This window comes from Paralichthys olivaceus, chromosome 24, assembly GCF_024713975.1.
Source record: "Paralichthys olivaceus isolate ysfri-2021 chromosome 24, ASM2471397v2, whole genome shotgun sequence".
Lineage (NCBI taxonomy): Eukaryota > Metazoa > Chordata > Actinopteri > Pleuronectiformes > Paralichthyidae > Paralichthys > Paralichthys olivaceus.
The window spans coordinates 4,859,240-4,871,004 of record NC_091116.1 but is presented as its reverse complement, the minus strand read 5'-3'; the positions used below and the strand labels follow the sequence as shown (position 1 = coordinate 4,871,004).

At 39.4% G+C, this 11,765-nt stretch overlaps 2 long non-coding RNA genes across 2 annotated transcripts; both read left to right on the top strand.

Moving 5' to 3' along the window:
• The first annotated feature begins 5,316 nt into the window (after positions 1-5,316).
• LOC138407049 (uncharacterized) lies at positions 5,317-6,825 on the top strand. The gene is made up of 4 exons (XR_011240486.1): positions 5,317-5,920; positions 6,022-6,070; positions 6,191-6,276; positions 6,366-6,825. It is a non-coding gene; the product is annotated as an uncharacterized lncRNA (long non-coding RNA).
• Positions 6,826-6,992: 167 nt separating this feature from the next.
• On the top strand, positions 6,993-11,703 carry LOC138407070 (uncharacterized). Its single transcript, XR_011240506.1, has 4 exons — positions 6,993-7,627; positions 7,728-7,776; positions 7,904-7,970; positions 8,060-11,703. It is a non-coding gene; the product is annotated as an uncharacterized lncRNA (long non-coding RNA).
• The last annotated feature ends 62 nt before the right edge of the window (positions 11,704-11,765 follow it).

Genomic DNA, 11,765 nt, shown 5'->3' with positions numbered 1-11,765 from the left:
CTTGTGTGTCTGCCGCTCACTTTGAATCCAGCAGCAGTAATTAGTTGGCAAATGCATTGCAATGAATACACTGATTGTAGTTGTTAGTTAGTGAAATGTGATGTAAGTGTTTAATCATTGTTTTAAGGGTGGGGGTGTTTCCTGTAGTGTCCCCGTTTGTCTCTTGTCTCTCCTCTAGCTCCACTGTGATTAACTGATCAGTCATCAATGAGGTGCATCTGGCCGGTGGACTGAGGTTCTTGGAAACTCCTGTGTTAGCATCAGAAGGTAGGTTTCCAGTGTGGAGACTGCTGGGCCTCATACATTGTATTGTTCTCATCATGATTTGTATCAATGGTGTGATTTTACATGTTGTTTGCCTCATAGGGCCACATAATGAGTCCAGTTATCACAAGCACATAATAATTGTTAAATGTTGTGTACGGGGGGGATATGGCAGCTGTCAATAAATCTAAAAATGAGGCTTCTTTAAAAAAATAAAATAAAAAAAAGCAGTGTCTGCATTGTTGTTTACAAAGTCAAACATTTATTGTATGAAGTGAAAAATGCTAGAAGATGTGTCTTGTCTGTGAATCACTGAACTTGTATTTAGTTGTACAAGCAGTGTGTTTGAGAACTGCTTCACATGTGTGTTGCATGGAATCGACCAAGTTGTGTCACCTGTGTACAGGTATTGTAGTCCAGGATGATCGGAGTGGCCACTCCATTATGTTAGTGTTGTTGGATGTTGAAGATGCTGCGTGCTTACTTGTGTGTTTGGGGTGGTTGTCTTGTTGAAAGACACATTTGAAGGGTGTCTCCTCTTTGGCATAAGTCACCACGATGTCTTGAAGTATTGTGCTTGTGCCACCATGCTTCAACAATAGGACTTTGCTTAGGTGTCATTTAGGTTATTGTCTGATTCATCTGAATGGTAGTGTTCTGTTGTCTCCCTTGTCTTTGTGGTTTTGGTTGTTATTTTAAAGGATTTGAGATGATTGTAGTTGAGCGGTTTGTACTTTTCTAGTTGTCTTGATACTTTTGAATCAAAGTATGCTGTTGTTGTGTACAATGACCCATGTTCCAGTGATTTTCAGACAAATGCACTAGAACTAGCATGTAGAACATTTGCTGCCTTGGTCCTTAAATGAGGGCCACCTGTTTGACTTGAGTAATAGAACTCCACACTGCTGTTATTTTGAACACAATGACTGTTGTTGAAAGTGGTGAAATTGTGTTAGGGTTGTGTCTTGTCATGCCTCTGTCACAATAGAAAGGTGATTGTTCAGCCAGGAAAAGTCCCAGGTGAGTATGTTTCTATTCTTGTTTTATCTCAAAAATCTATTGGGTAAACTTGCTGCACTTGCTAACTAGGTGTGTGTCCCTCCATGTGAGCCATAACTCCATTTCCTTCATGTGTTTCAGGTGTTATTGTGTCTACCAGGTTGTACTTCATGTGGACCTAAGAAACCTCTAAGCTGTTCCACCAGTGTTACTGAGGATCAACAGTGGTAAGTGGTTGTACAGTTCAGTGTTTGTTCATTAAATCAAAAGAGACTTTATATGAATGTGTGTTTGTAAACCATGTCATGTGTTACAGGTTTGTTGAAGCACCTGGATTGTGTCACTGCTGGATTTGTGAGTAGATTTGAACAGTTATTGTTTGAATGTAGTTGATCTATTGCAGCTTGTTCCATGTGAGATGTAGAGTTGTGTTCAAAATAATAGCAGTGTGTTAATAAAAAATAAATAAATAAAAGATAGCAGTGTCTGCATTGTTCTTTACAAAGTCAAACATTTATTGTATGAAGGGAAAAATGCTAGAAGATGTCTTGTCTGTGAATCACTGAACTTTTATTTAGTTGTACAAGTAGTGTGTTTGAGAACTGCTTCACATGTGTGTTGCATGGAGTCGACCAAGTTGTGTCACCTGTGTACAGGTATTGTAGTCCAGGATGATCGGAGTGGCCACTCCATTATGTTAGTGTTGTTGGATGTTGAAGATGCTGCGTGCTTACTTGTGTGTTTGGGGTGGTTGTCTAGTTGAAAGACACATTTGAAGGGTGTCTCCTCTTTGGCATAAGTCACCACGATGTCTTGAAGTATTGTGCTTGTGCTACCATGCTTCACAGTGTTCTGTGGTTTGAACAGTGGTGATGTCATCACTCCACAAAATGTTGTGGTATTTTCCTTTAAGGAAAATTGTAACCTCTTCAGCACATGTAAATTTTTCAACAATGGGACTTTGCAGAGGTGTCATTTAGGTTATTGTTTGATTCATCTGAATGGTAGTGTTCTGTTGTCTTCCACGTCTTTGTGGTTTTGGTTGCTATTTTAAAGGATTTGAGATGATTGTAGTTGAGCGGTTAGTAGTTTTCTGGTTGTCTTGATACTTTTGAATCAAAGTATGCTGTTGTTGTGAACAATGACCCATGTTCCAGTGATTTTCAGACAAATGCACTAGAACTAGCATGTAGAACATTTGCTGCCTTGGTCCTTAAATGACGGCCAGCTGTTTGACTTGAGTAATAGAACTCCACACTGCTGTTATTTTGAACACAATGACTGTTGTTGAAAGTGGTGAAATTGTGTTAGGGTTGTGTCTTGTCATGCCTCTGTCACAATAGAAAGGTGAATGTCCAGCCAGGAAAAGTCCCAGGTGAGTATGTTTCTATTCTTTTCTCTTCTCAAAAATCTATTGGGTGAACCTGCATGGTTTTCTAAATAGTAATTTAGTTTTGTGTAAGTCTAGTTTTTGTATGAATGCCACACAGTGATGCTAAATGAGACCCTTGATTGTTTTGTCTGTCATACAGGGCCGATGAGGACAGCGGCTCACTCGTTAGGTGGAGCGATGTTGTTTGAGGTAAGTAATGTATTAAGAGCAAATAGTCTGAATAATCTGTACACACTGACGTTGTTAAAGTTGTAAAAAAAATAAAGACGACCACTTCTGTCCCCTTCCAGACATTGTACTGAAAGTCCTTGGTGGTGGGAGGGAACCACATGGAAAATGGTGAGTTTTATCTAAAATAGATTATCAGCTTTTAAAGATTGTTGTTTAGCAGCAAGTAGGTATGTGTTCCTCCAGGTGAGCCATAAGTCCTGGTTACTGTATGTCTTTCATGTGTTTCAGATGTTATTGTGTCTACCAGGTTGTACTTCATGTGGACCTAAGAAACCTCTAAGCTGTTCCACCAGTGTTACTGAGGATCAACAGTGGTAAGTGGTTGTACAGTTCAGTGTTTGTTCATTAAATCAAAAGAGACTTTATATCAATGTGTGTTTGTAAACCATGTCATGTGTTACAGGTTTGTTGAAGCACCTGGATTGTGTCACTGCTGGATTTGTGAGTAGATTTGAACAGTTATTGTTTGAATGTATTTGATCTATTGCTGCTTGTTCCATGTGAGATGTAGAGTTGTGTTCAGAATAATAGCAGTGTGTTAATAAAAAATAAATAAATAAATAAAAGATAGCAGTGTCTGCATTGTTCTTTACAAAGTCAAACATTTATTGTATTGAGTGAAAAATGCTAGAAGATGTGTCTTGTCTGTGAATCACTGAACTTGTATTTAGTTGTACAAGCAGTGTGTTTGAGAACTGCTTCACATGTGTGTTGCATGGAGTCGACCAAGTTGCGTCACCTGTGTACAGGTATTGTAGTCCAGGATGATCGGAGTGGCCACTCCATTATGTTAGTGTTGTTGGATGTTGAAGATGCTGCGTGCTTACTTGTGTGTTTGGGGTGGTTGTCTCGTTGAAAGACACATTTGAAGGGTGTCTCCTCTTTGGCATAAGTCACCACGATGTCTTGAAGTATTGTGCTTGTGCCACCATGCTTCACATTGTTCTGTGGTTTGAACAGTGGTGATGTCATCACTCCACAAAATGTTGTGGTATTTTCCTTTAAGGAAAATTGTAACCTCTTCAGCACATGTTGATTTTTGAACAATTGGACTTTGCATAGGTGTCATTTAGGTTATTGTTTGATTCATCTGAATGGTAGTGTTCTGTTGTCTTCCACGTCTTTGTGGTTCCGGTTGCTATTTTAAAGGATTTGAGATGATTGAAGTTGAGCGGTTAGTAGTTTTCTGGTTGTCTTGATACTTTTGAATCAAAGTATGCTGTTGTTGTGAACAATGACCCATGTTCCAGTGATTTTCAGACAAATGCACTAGAACTAGCATGTAGAACATTTGCTGCCTTGGTCCTTAAATGAGGGCCACCTGTTTGACTTGAGTAATAGAACTCCACACTGCTGTTATTTTGAACACAATGACTGTTGTTGAAAGTGGTGAAATTGTGTTAGGGTTCTGTCTTGTCATACCTCTGTCACAATAGAAAGGTGAATGTCCAGCCACGAAAAGTCCCAGGTGAGTATGTTTCTATTCTTGTTTTATCTCAAAAATCTATTGGGTAAACTTGCTGCACTTGCTAACTAGGTGTGTGTCCCTCCATGTGAGCCATAACTCCATTTCCTTCATGTGTTTCAGGTGTTATTGTGTCTACCAGGTTGTACTTCATGTGGACCTAAGAAACCTCTAAGCTGTTCCACCAGTGTTACTGAGGATCAACAGTGGTAAGTGGTTGCACAGTTCAGTGTTTGTTCATTAAATCAAAAGAGACTTTATATGAATGTGTGTTTGTAAACCATGTCATGTGTTACAGGTTTGTTGAAGCACCTGGATTGTGTCACTGCTGGATTTGTGAGTAGATTTGAACAGTTATTGTTTGAATGTAGTTGATCTATTGCTGCTTGTTCCATGTGAGATGTAGAGTTGTGTTCAAAATAATAGCAGTGTTAATAAATAAAAAATTAATAATAAATAAAAGATAGTTTCTGCATTGTTGTTTACAAAGTCAAACATTTATTGTATGAAGTGAAAAATGCTAGAAGATGTGTCTTGTCTGTGAATCACTGAACTTGTATTTAGTTGTACAAGCAGTGTGTTTGAGAACTGCTTCACATGTGTGTTGCATGGACTCAACCAAGTTGTGTCACCTGTGTACAGGTATTGTAGTCCAGGATGATCGGAGTGGCCACTCCATTATGTTAGTGTTGTTGGATGTTGAAGATGCTGCGTGCTTACTTGTGTGTTTGGGGTGGTTGTCTTGTTGAAAGACACATTTGAAGGGTGTCTCCTCTTTGGCATAAGGCAACATGATGTCTTGAAGTATTGTGCTTGTGCCACCATGCTTCACAGTGTTCTGTGGTTTGAACAGTGTTGCCTTCATCACTCCACAAAATGTTGTGGTATTTTCCTTTAAGGAAAATTGTAACCTTTTCAGCACATGTTGATTTTTCAACAATTGGACTTTGCGTAGGATTCATTTTGGTTATTGTTTGATTCATCTGAATGGTAGTGTTCTGTTGTCTTCCACGTCTTTGTGGTTTTGGTTGCTATTTTAAAGGATTTGAGATGATTGTAGTTGAGTGGTTTGTACTTTTCTGGTTGTCTTGATACTTTTGAATCAAAGTATGCTGTTGTTGTGAACAATGACCCATGTTTCAGTGATTTTCAGACAAATGCACTAGAACTAGCATGTAGAACCTTTGCTGCCTTGGTCCTTAAATGAGGGCCACCTGTTTGACTTGAGTAATAGAACTCCACACTGCTGTTATTTTGAACACAATGACTGTTGTTGAAAGTGGTGAAATTGTGTTAGGTTTGTGTCTTGTCATGCCTCTGTCACAATAGAAAGGTGAATGTCCAGCCAGGAAAAGTCCCAGGTGAGTATGTTTCTATTCTTTTCTCTTCTCAAAAATCTATTGGGTGCACCTGCATGGTTTTCTAAATAGTAATTTAGTTTTGTGTAAGTCTAGTTTTTGTATGAATGCCACACAGTGATGCTAAATGAGACCCTTGATTGTTTTGTCTGTCATACAGGGCCGATGAGGACAGCGGCTCACTGGTTAGGTGGAGCGATGTTGTTTGAGGTAAGTAATGTATTAAGAGCAAATAGTCTGAATAATCTGTACACACTGACGTTGTTAAAGTTGTAAAAAAAATAAAGACGACCACTTCTGTCCCCTTCCAGACATTGTACTGAAAGTCCTTGGTGGTGGGAGGGAACCACATGGAAAATGGTGAGTTTGATCTAAAATAGATTATCAGCTTTTAAAGATTGTTGTTTAGCAGCAAATAGGTATGTGTTCCTCCAGGTGAGCCATAAGTCCTGGTTACTGTATGTCCTTCATGTGTTTCAGGTGTTATTGTGTCTACCAGGTTGTACTTCATGTGGACCTAAGAAACCTCTAAGCTGTTCCACCAGTGTTACTGAGGATCAACAGTGGTAAGTGGTTGTACAGTTCAGTGTTTGTTCATTAAATCAAAAGAGACTTTATATGAATGTGTGTTTGTAAACCATGTCATGTGTTACAGGTTTGTTGAAGCACCTGGATTGTGTCACTGCTGGATTTGTGAGTAGATTTGAACAGTTATTGTTTGAATGTATTTGATCTATTGCTGCTTGTTCCATGTGAGATGTAGAGTTGTGTTCAGAATAATAGCAGTGTGTTAATAAAAAAATAAAAGATAGCAGTGTCTGCATTGGTTTTTACAAAGTCAAACATTAATTGTATGAAGGGAAAAATGCTAGAAGATGTGTCTTGTCTGTGAATCACTGAACTTGTATTTAGTTGTACGAGCAGTGTGTTTGAGAACTGCTTCACATGTGTGTTGCATGGAGTCGACCAAGTTGCGTCACCTGTGTACAGGTATTGTAGTCCAGGATGATCGGAGTGGCCACTCCATTATGTTAGTGTTGTTGGATGTTGAAGATGCTGCGTGCTTACTTGTGTGTTTGGGGTGGTTGTCTAGTTGAAACACACATTTGAAGGGTGTCTCCTCTTTGGCATAAGTCACCACAATGTCTTGAAGTATTGTGCTTGTGCCACCATGCTTCACCGTGTTCTGTGGTTTGAACAGTGGTGATGTCATCACTCCACAAAATGTTGTGGTATTTTCCTTTAAGGAAAATTGTAACCTCTTCAGCACATGTTAATTTTTCAACAATGGGACTTTGCATAGGTGTCATTTAGGTTATTGTTTGATTCATCTGAATGGTAGTGTTCTGTTGTCTTCCACGTCTTTGTGGTTTTGGTTGCTATTTTAAAGGATTTGAGATGATTGAAGTTGAGCGGTTAGTAGTTTTCTGGTTGTCTTGATACTTTTGAATCAAAGTATGCGGTTGTTGTGTACAATGACCCATGTTCCAGTGATTTTCAGACAAATGCACTAGAACTAGCATGTAGAACATTTGCTGCCTTGGTCCTTAAATGAGGGCCACCTGTTTGACTTGAGTAATAGAACTCCACACTGCTGTTATTTTGAACACAATGACTGTTGTTGAAAGTGGTGAAATTGTGTTAGGGTTGTGTCTTGTCATGCCTCTGTCACAATAGAAAGGTGATTGTTCAGCCAGGAAAAGTCCCAGGTGAGTATGTTTCTGTTCTTTTCTCTTCTCAAAAATCTATTGGGTGAACCTGCATGGTTTTCTAAATAGTAATTTAGTTTTGTGTAAGTCCAGTTTTTGTATGAATGCCACACAGTGTTTGCTAAATGAGACCCTTGATTGTTTTGTCTGTCATACAGGGCCGATGAGGACAGCGGCTCACTCGTTAGGTGGAGCGATGTTGTTTGAGGTAAGTAATGTATTAAGAGCAAATAGTCTGAATAATCTGTACACACTGACGTTGTTAAAGTTGTAAAAAAATAAAGACGACCACTTCTGTCCCCTTCCAGACATTGTACTGAAAGTCCTTGGTGGTGGGAGGGAACCACATGGAAAATGGTGAGTTTGATCTAAAATAGATTATCAGCTTTTAAAGATTGTTGTTTAGCAGCAAGTAGGTATGTGTTCCTCCAGGTGAGCCATAAGTCCTGGTTACTGTATGTTAATGTGTTATTGTGTCTAGCAGGTTGTACTTCATGTGGACCTAAGAAACCTCTAAGCTGTTCCACCAGTGTTACTGAGGATCAACAGTGGTAAGTGGTTGTACAGTTCAGTGTTTGTTCATTAAATCAAAAGAGACTTTATATGAATGTGTGTTTGTAAACCATGTCATGTGTTACAGGTTTGTTGAAGCACCTGGATTGTGTCACTGCTGGATTTGTGAGTAGATTTGAACAGTTATTGTTTGAATGTATTTGATCTATTGCTGCTTGTTCCATGTGAGATGTAGAGTTGTGTTCAGAATAATAGCAGTGTGTTCATAAAAAAATTAAATGAAAAAAAAAAAAAAAAAAAGATAGTGTCTGCATTGTTGTTTACAAAGTCAAACATTTATTGTAAGAAGTGAAAAATGCTAGAAGATGTGTCTTGTCTGTGAATCACTGAACTTGTATTTAGTTGTACAAGCAGTGTGTTTGAGAACTGCTTCACATGTGTGTTGCATGGACTTGACCAAGTTGCGTCACCTGTGTACAGGTATTATAGTCCAGGATGATCGGAGTGGCCACTCCATTATGTTAGTGTTGTTGGATGTTGAAGATGCTGCGTGCTTCTATGTCTTTGTGGTTTTGGTTGCTATTTTAAAGGATTTGAGATGATTGTAGTTGAGCGGTTAGTACTTTTCTGGTTGTCTTGATACTTTTGAATCAAAGTATGCTGTTGTTGTGAACAATGACCCATGTTCCAGTGATTTTCAGACAAATGCACTAGAACTAGCATGTAGAACATTTGCTGCCTTGGTCCTTAAATGAGGGCCACCTGTTTGACTTGAGTAATAGAACTCCACACTGCTGTTATTTTGAACACAATGACTGTTGTTGAAAGTGGTGAAATTGTGTTAGGGTTGTGTCTTGTCATGCCTCTGTCACAATAGAAAGGTGATTGTTCAGCCAGGAAAAGTCCCAGGTGAGTATGTTTCTATTCTTTTCTCTTCTCAAAAATCTATTGGGTAAACTTGCTGCACTTGCTAACTAGGTGTGTGTCCCTCCATGTGAGCCATAACTCCATTTCCTTCATGTGTTTCAGGTGTTATTGTGTCTACCAGGTTGTACTTCATGTGGACCTAAGAAACTTCTAAGCTGTTCCACCAGTGTTATTGAGGATCAACAGTGGTAAGTGGTTGTACAGTTCAGTGTTTGTTCATTAAATCAAAAGAGACTTTATATGAATGTGTGTTTGTAAACCATGTCATGTGTTACAGGTTTGTTGAAGCACCTGGATTGTGTCACTGCTGGATTTGAGAGTAGATTTGAACAGTTATGGTTTGAATGTAGTTGATCTATTGCAGCTTGTTCCATGTGAGATGTAGAGTTGTTTTCAAAATAATAGCAGTGTGTTAATAAAAAATAAATAAATAAATAAAAGATAGTGTCTGCATTGTTCTTAATTACGTCAATTCTGGACGGAAATTCTATTACAGTCGATTTTTATCCGACAAAACTGTTCACAAATTTAAAGAACTGCTCCCCTCCTCACTTCCCTCTCAGCCATGTCTCAGTACAATACAAGAAGATTATCAAAACCTTACTCCCACACTAGTTGATAACTTTGTAAATAGTACTGCAGCCTCACTAAAAACAGCACTTGAAGCAGTCGCCCTATTAAAAAAGAAGAAACTAAGTCAGAGGAGATTAGCTCCGTGGTATAATTCCCAAACGCGCGTTCTAAAACAGACATCGCAGAAGCTAGAAAGGAAGTGGCGTTCCACCAATCGCCAAGACTTCCACCTAGCCTGGAAGAATAGCCTTATAAATGACAAAAAAGCACTTAGAAATGCCCAAACCTCTTATTATTCATTACTAATAGAAGAAAATAGGAACAACCCCAGGTTCCTCTTCAGCACTGTAGCCAGGCTGACAGAAAGTCACACCTCTACTGACCCATCTATTCCTCTAGATGTGAGAAGCAATGACTTCATGAGCTTCTTCACTAATGAAATTACAACCATCAGGGATAAAATCCACCACCTCCTCCCAGTGAATAACACTGATACATTGTCTGGTCCTGAAACCATAGCACCAGATTTATGTCTAAACAAATTGTATATTTCCATGAAGCATGATGAATCTAATCGCCTATTTCAACTTCAGGAATGTCTCAAAGATACCAAGGCCTGCATGACCCAAAATGTTCTACTTTTAAACTCAGACAAAACTGAGGTTGTTGTAATTGGCCCTAAACATCTCAGAGAAACACTGTCTGACCAGATAGTCACTTTGGATGGTGTCAGTCTGGCTTCCAGCTCCACTGTGTGGAACCTTGGAGTGTTGTTCGACCAAGACATGTCATTTGACCCCCATATTAAACTAGTGTCTAGGACGGCTTTCTTCCATCTGCGCAATATTACCAAAATTAGAAACATCCTGTCTAAGCAGGATGCTGAAAAACCAGTCCACGCGTTTGTAACCTCTAGATTAGATTACTGCAACTCTCTATTAGCAGGATGCTCCATGAAGACTGTTAAAAGTCTCCAGTTGGTCCAAAATGCTGCAGCACGAGTGCTGACAGGAACTAGAAGGAGAGATCATATCACTCCTGTCTTAGCTTCCTTACATTGGCTCCCGGTAAAATTTAGAATAGAATTCAAGATCCTGCTCCTCACTTTTAAAGCCCTCAACAATTACGCCCCTTCATATATCAAAGAGCTGATAACACCTTATTCGTTCCCAAAACACAGGCTCTCTAGTGGTTCCAAGAGTCTGTAAGAGTAGAGCAGGAGGTAGAACATTTAGCTATCAGGCTCCTCTCCTGTGGAACCAGCTCCCACTCTGGGTTGGGGAGGCAGACAGTGTCCCAGCATTTAAAGTAAAACTAAAAAACTTCCTCTTTGACAAAGCCTATAGTTAGGGCTGCATCAGGTGAGTCTTGAACCATCTCTTAGTTGTGCTGCTATAGGTCTAGACTGCCCCCCCACACCTGTTTATTTATTTATTTATTAGTTTGAACATGTCATCATGTCAAAGTGTCACTTTGTCCTCCCATAGTCCCTCTGGCTCTTCTCTCTATCTCGTTTCAGATAACTCCGGCACCGGGACTGCAGGACAACAACGACTACCATCACCATTGTCATCATTATTTATTTAGTTATTGTTATAGTCAGCCTTGATACTGATGGTGCCAAATTGTTCCCGGTCTCTCTCTCCACACCTCATCTCTCTCTTCTCTCCCCCGCTTTCCACCCATCTCTCCTTTCCTCCCCCCTTACTTTTCTTTCCTCACCCCAACCGGTTGAGGCAGATGACCGCCCACATTGAGCCTGATTCTGCCAGAGGTTTCTCCCTGTTAATGAGGGAGTTTTTCCTCTCCACAGTCGCCTGTGCTTGCTCATTGTGGAAACTGTTGGGTTTCTCTATGTTAATATTGTTTTAAGGTCTTGACCTTTAAATGTAAAGTGCCTTGAGATAATGTAAATTATGAATTGGCGCTATATAAATAAAATTGAATTGAATTGAATTGTCATTTTGCGACACGGATGAGAGCGAAGACGAGCTGGAAATAGCCGCATGGTGACCTTGAAGTCTGCGAGGAGGAAGAGGAGAAGATGGGAGTGAGAGGTTTAACACTCAAACACACGTGTATTTATTATCCACAGAGGCAGATTCTGACACATGAATCGAATCAAACCAAAAAAACAGCACAAAGCAGTCAATAAAGTTCTCTGATGCTAAAACAAATGTATCTGTCGTCATAATTCCTAATCGATTCAATTGTTGCTAAATGTTTGTTTTAATCTGAAACGGCAAAGTACCTTTTCCTAAAGTTGACAGATAAATGAAATGGGGTGAAAAACATCAAGACAGGAATAAGTGGAACGCACCATCAAATACACA